Source organism: Oncorhynchus gorbuscha, linkage group LG16 (assembly GCF_021184085.1).
Source record: "Oncorhynchus gorbuscha isolate QuinsamMale2020 ecotype Even-year linkage group LG16, OgorEven_v1.0, whole genome shotgun sequence".
NCBI classification, from domain to species: domain Eukaryota; kingdom Metazoa; phylum Chordata; class Actinopteri; order Salmoniformes; family Salmonidae; genus Oncorhynchus; species Oncorhynchus gorbuscha.
This window is the reverse complement of record NC_060188.1, coordinates 67207270-67213673: the sequence shown is the minus strand read 5'-3', so window position 1 is coordinate 67213673 and position 6404 is coordinate 67207270. Positions and strand designations below refer to the sequence as shown.

The 6404-nt window shown below is 40.7% G+C and overlaps 1 long non-coding RNA gene across 1 annotated transcript; it reads right to left on the bottom strand.

Moving 5' to 3' along the window:
* Positions 1-1671: 1671 nt before the first annotated feature.
* Positions 1672-6076, bottom strand: LOC124000055. Its single transcript, XR_006832539.1, has 3 exons — positions 5893-6076; positions 3731-4208; positions 1672-3447 (listed from the first exon to the last, which is right to left on the bottom strand). It is a non-coding gene; the product is annotated as an uncharacterized LOC124000055 (long non-coding RNA).
* Positions 6077-6404: the final 328 nt, after the last annotated feature.

Here is a 6404-nt window from a genome sequence, read left to right as displayed (position 1 = left end):
GTTATTCGTGTCCTTGGAATCACTGGTGTTCAAGAAACATGTTACAATTTACACAAGATGTTCAACTAAGATTCCTTGATAATGGTTTCCAACATACAATTGGCAGAACTTCACTGAAGAGCAAAAACATTTTTGTATTGTAATTCTATTTGTAGAACACCTTATAGAACATGTGACTTGTTTCTGGTAACAAAGTGGCAATGTAAATTTGACTGAACAGTTTCGCAATAGTGGATAAGTCTGCCCTCTTCTTCCTCATCAGTACAGTTAGAAACATTAGCAGTAGAATTGGGGACAACGTGATGTTCCTCCTCTGTTTCTCTCAGCTATGGAGACAGGTCATCAGCCTGAAACATCTGTGAAAAAGGAGCACAACTTATGTATTGGCTAGCATGTGTGGAAACTTAAAACAGAAGAGGTCAGTCTAATGCACCAGGGTAGTCAAGGACAAATGAAGTGTGAATGAGACTTTCTGTGTCCCGATTATCCACCCTTCTCCCCCACCATAAATGTATAAACATTGAATTGATGTCGTCATTGGCTATCGAGGGAGTTTCCATCATAAAATCCATGACACTGCACATTTTGGGAGATGGGTGGACAATCAGGACTTACGCCTACCCTTTACCCTAAGTCAAAGTAAACACTCATACAATCACCCTCATGGGCTTAAAAGGAATAGACGGGTGTAAGGAATATGGTGGAACTGCAGTTGGTCAGTGGAACAACTACCTTCTCATAGTTTCCTGAGGGTTGGAACACAAAATAGATTAGTTGAAAGGCACAGTTTCAGGTCTCGAGCAAATTAACTTGTATAGAAAATACTTCTTCCAAAGATAACTTTTGTAGCCTTCAAATATCACATCAGAAAAATGAAACTGAATCAGACTATTACCAGTCCATATCATAGGTCATACCCTTTCAGAGACTCTGGTACTGTCTCCACTGTTAACAATTGACAATATTTACTTGGTATGTATACAAGGCAAAGATAAACATGTCGTCCCCCACAAATGATTCCGTCCCCTTGGGCCAATTGAGATATTGCGTGTGATTAACACATTTCAGTTATTTACTATAGTTCCTGCCTTGGGCCAATCAGTATAATTATCTAAATGCTGGATCTCTATGGCAAGATGCATCATTCCCCCAAGTCCGGGCAAGTGCTGTCTGAGATATTGTGTGTGACAAATGTATGAATGGACAGAGACATATCCACAGTCTACTACCCCATTTCATTGCGGGGGACAACAAAACCCTGACTTGTGTGGTGGAAAGTAAAAAACAGCATAGTATGTCTAATTAAACAGCATAGTATGTAATGAATTCATTTCCTCCACATATCCTCCCTTTTGAGACTAAGTCTCAACCTAATAGGAAATGACTTACGAGCATTTCCATCAAACAAGCATTAACATGAGGGGAAAGAGGGAAAGTAGAAGACTGGTCACCATGATGGTAGTGGCCTTTAACTTTTTCACACCACCAACATATGGGTGTGATCATTCTACAGTGGTCCCTGCAGCGTACACTCAAACCGTGATTAGAATGCTTATTTAGAACATCCAGTTTTGATTGGGGGCAACAGTCAGCATTTGAGCTGACCACACTGTTATTTTTCACAGAAACATTTTGCACAAACACAGTCCTTATACAGTTATGTCCAGAATGTGACCAGTTTATTTTTGGATGCAATGTTCAGACATTCACAGAAGTAGCTACAACATAACACAATCATCCAAACCGGAAAATGTAGGCTAAATTTATCCTAGCGCTAACTGAGGAAAGATCGACGTAACATAAGCATTCATATTTTCATAACTCTCGCTTGACAGAAACTACAGCAGGAATTAGCTAATTCCAATTACTATATAAAAATAATCACATCACGGTTGAGCTGACCATTGATCTAAATAATTGAGTGAAACACTTTCTAGAAATTGAAAGTAATCCAACGATGGGTTGTATATACACGCCACCATGTTTGTTTTTTCTCACCAACCAAAGATAAGAGGAGACAAGATGGTTTGGTCTGTTGAAGGGGGTGTGTAAGGATTTTTGTTTATCAATAATGACTAATTATGTATACATTTCAATCAGGACTGACTAATCAGAATACTATTATGTACTGTATATGTATGAATGTTCTTTTAATCCTAGTACTGAATATAATGTGTGTAATTATAATCAAGAATTAGAACAATGACTGACTGTTCTGTGGTAGAAATGAATGAACTTATCGTCAGACTGGCTAGAATGCTTATCTACACAGGAAGACCTTGGCTCAGTCATAAATTATCTAAATTGGTGTGGGACGATGCGGGAAGGCTTGAGAACTATACTGCCATTGTACCAGAGTGGAGAAGAGACGGGACAGTTCGAAAACGAATGACGTCATTTTCAGTTTATAACCTGTGGTAAATTGTATCGTGTTCAGTACTCTCGAGAATAAACGCTACTGATTGATTTTGAGACTGGTCTCTGTCCATTTTATGCAAATAAGGGTCTTACAAATTCTTAGGAGTTGGCAGTGTTTAATTGAATTGGTGAAAACAAAGGAATTTAATTCCTGTAACAGTGTGTCGTCTACCATCGTTCACATCCCATCATTCACTTCTGGAAGTTTACTCGAAAAGTGAGTAAACCCTCCCTCACCTCATTTTATTATAAAATCCTTGGTCCGACAGACGATTACGTGAAACCCAGAATGCGTTGTATTTCAACAAACATGGCTCCACACATAGCTGGAATTAGCTTAGCTCATCATAATCAGTACAACCTTCATAAAAGTATTTTACACACATAATGTGTCCATTACAATCTATGCAAGAATCGGAATGCATGATTTGTCACCAGTACTTGAAAACGTGAATAAAACAGTATATAAATAAATAATTACCACAAAACATTTTCTGATAGGGATGTATCGATACAATTGGCACGTGCCGGCAGTCAATCACGTAACCTCTCATGTAACCTCCCACTCTGAGCGATTCAGTGTTGTTCTTTATGTATGTAGCTAGTGAGCTAAGCTGTAGCATTAGCAATGTCTTTCAAAAGGAGACAACTCACAAATGCGGAAAGATTTTGTACAATTCTGACAAAGTCAGGAATCATATTCTGACAGTGACAATGATGAGCTGCCCCCAACCTTCTAGCCATTGAGAACCCTGAATCTGAGAACCCCTTGACCCCTGACGAAGCCCGAGGTCCCTTTGAAGATGCTGGTGTTGACGGAGGCAGACTGACAGTGGATAATGTACAGGAGGTCTGTGGTAGCTGGAAGGCTGCCAGCCATTTCCTGGCCCTGCTGTTTGCTTTGATGAGTCCCAGTCTGGATTTCAAAGCCCCTTGCCATTTCCCTCTGAGGCAGAGTGCTTCATGCTGTTTCTGACAGAGGAGCTGGTGGGAGACATACTAGAGGAGACCAACCGCTATGCCTTGGAGCTGCAGGAGAAAGAGAGCCAGGAGTGAGGGGGAAACTCGCTAAAAGGGTGACAATCACAATTAGTGAAATGCATACCTTCCTGGTGACAATCCTTCTCATGGGAATAGCAAAACATAACTCCCTAAGAGAATACTGGAGCACAGATCCTATGTTCGCAACTCCCTTCTTTGCCACCCTCTTTTCCCAAGGCCGCTTCCCATTTCTGCTGCGATGCCTGCATTTTGTCAACAAATCTACTGCCAACCTAAATTACCTGTTACACAAAATACAAAATGTTCTTACCAGCTTGACATTAGCATTAGCATTTCCTGTGCGATGGTCTTTGTGCCATCCAAGGACCTATGCATTGATAAGTCCCTGATGTTACGGAAGGGTAGGCTGGCGTTCCACCCAAAAGGCAAAGGTTTGTGGTCAAGTGCTTTGTTATATGCGACGTGAAGACAGGATTTGTCCAGGACATTATAGTTTACACAGGATACACCATTGACATCCAACATTAGGAGGGGCTTGGGGTGTCTGGTTCCACGGTGATGACCATGCTGGCTCCTCATCTCGGCAAGGGACACACTTTGAATGTGGACAATTGGTACAGCAGTCCCACACTCTTCCAGCAAGTGTTTTCTTGCTGTGTTTTCATCCAGTACTGTTAAGTAGTGAACGCTAGGATACTAAACCTGGCCTCAATCTTCAACTCCAAACATGTCCAGTTCCAGTTATGATATTGGCAAATAATGTTCAAGACTGTTTGTATGTGTGGTTTCTGAAAGTACAGAATAAAGAGGAATTATTAGTAATTAGAATACAATATCAGGATATAGCAATAAAACAATATTACAAAGTAGTAACACTGCTATAAAAATTATAAAATTGTATTGTCAAAATCAATAATATGAGTCATATAACAGTAAGAAACAGTAACTGTTGAGCTCCACAAGGGGGCAGAACAGGGCTATGCTAAACAGGCCAATTGAAAACAAACCATGGTCATAAGGCCAGGGTAGCTTCAAAAGTCAACACAAGCTAATACTTTTCTGACGCAATTATCATTGTTTTACAGAGCTAATAGAAGAATGTAGGTAGCTACATAAGCACGATTTACTCAAACACCATAAAGGTTATGCAATTAGTAATGTTACCTTGCGTGTCCGCGGTTATAAGGAATACACACACATATATTATGCTCCATACATACTGTGAGCTGTAGTAGAAACAACATAACGGCATACAGAAACTTTTACAATGTAATAAGGCACTTAGAAACGCACACATGTTCAAAGTTATTTTCATTTAGTAGTGAAAACAAGAATGAAGGTGAAGCGGAAAATGCTAAAAAAAGTTTGTGCAGGTCCTGTTCTGACTGGAGATGCGCAAATGTCTGCATACTTGATCTGCGTGTCACACCCTGATCTGTTTCACCTGTCTTGTGCATGTCTCCACCCCCCACCAGGTGTCTCCCATTTCCCCCTATTATCCCCTGTGTAGTTATACCTGCGTCTTCTGTTGGTCTGTTGCCAGTTCGTCTTGTTGTCAAGTCTTACCAGTGTGTTTTCCTGTTTTCCAGTATCTCTAGTTTCTGTTTTCTAGTCCTCCCGGGTTCTGACCATTCTGCCTGCCCTGACCCTGCCTGCTGTTCTGTCCGATTTAATTTGCCTTGGATTTCTGACCTCTGCCTGCCCTGGACCTGCCATTTGCCTGCCCCGTTTTGTAATAAACATCTGAAATTTGAGCACCCTAGCTTGAGAGCAGTGCAGATGAACTATCCTGTTGTGTAACTGACATCATGTGTTTTAAAAACTCACGCTGGGGCAGCCGCTGGAGATATTTAGAAGTCAAGTGTGAAAAGGTTAACTCTACCTCTGGAGGACCATTTACAGAATCTTCACCGTGGGCGTGGCCTATGCACATTGTAACGGTTTTGACTTGAGGTTATTATTTATAGGGGTGCCAGGTAGGTTGTGCCTAACCAGAGAAAACATTGGCTTCTCCTTTTAGTTTGGGTGGGAATGAGTCCCATCTGGTCCATCGAGTCTACACCAATACAAAGGACTTATGTAAAAGTCAGGATGGAAATAAACTTTTCATAAACCCTTAACATTGGAAAGAACTTCAAAAACAACTATATTCTTTTGCGTGGGTTGTATTAGCAACAACGATTACACACACATATAATAATATCACAATGAGTTTTGGTTCCTCCAGAAATGTCCTGTACCTCGGGCCTAAAAAGAGTCCAGCCCGGTAAAGGAGTTCAGTGAACTCAAGTGACTTTTGTCACGCAATGTTTGTCCTTCATTCAGTGTAGCATAAACCCAGTAGTAAAACATACAATCAATATAACAATTTTACCACAGAACTTTAAAGCGTATCAACTCTTACTATGTCCTCAACTACAACTAACTACATAAATCGTCACAGTATACCTCACATCAAAACAAATGAAATACCGTATACAGAAAGGTTGTAGTCAGTCGGTCGGTCAGTCAGACCATCCAATCCGCCAACAGATCTCCAGCGGAGAAAGGAGAACGGAGAGGTGTAGTACGCAAAGAGTGGATCCGATCCTGGTTAAACTCTATTAGGCTACAAAACAAACGGAATAGAGAAACTTCGGAACTGAGGGTTGAACACATCCTCATTCACGTCTCCATCACAACCCCCCTTTTGCGCAGCTGATGCTGGCTATTTCATTGGGAATTAAAGGGAAAGCGCCCTATTGGAAGGAGCTGCACTGAGACGGTTCAGAAAAATTCAGGGCCGTCACAACATGCTGCACCATTAACTCAATGTTTTTAGATGGGTGTTATGGATTATCATCATCTCCATCAGACATGTAATCAGGCATAGGAAATTAATCTGGTTTTACTATACAATTTCTTAACACAAGATATAAGCATTATTGCAAAAAAGATAACTAAGCCATAAATCAACCAATGGAATATTGTAGCTCCAATCAGAC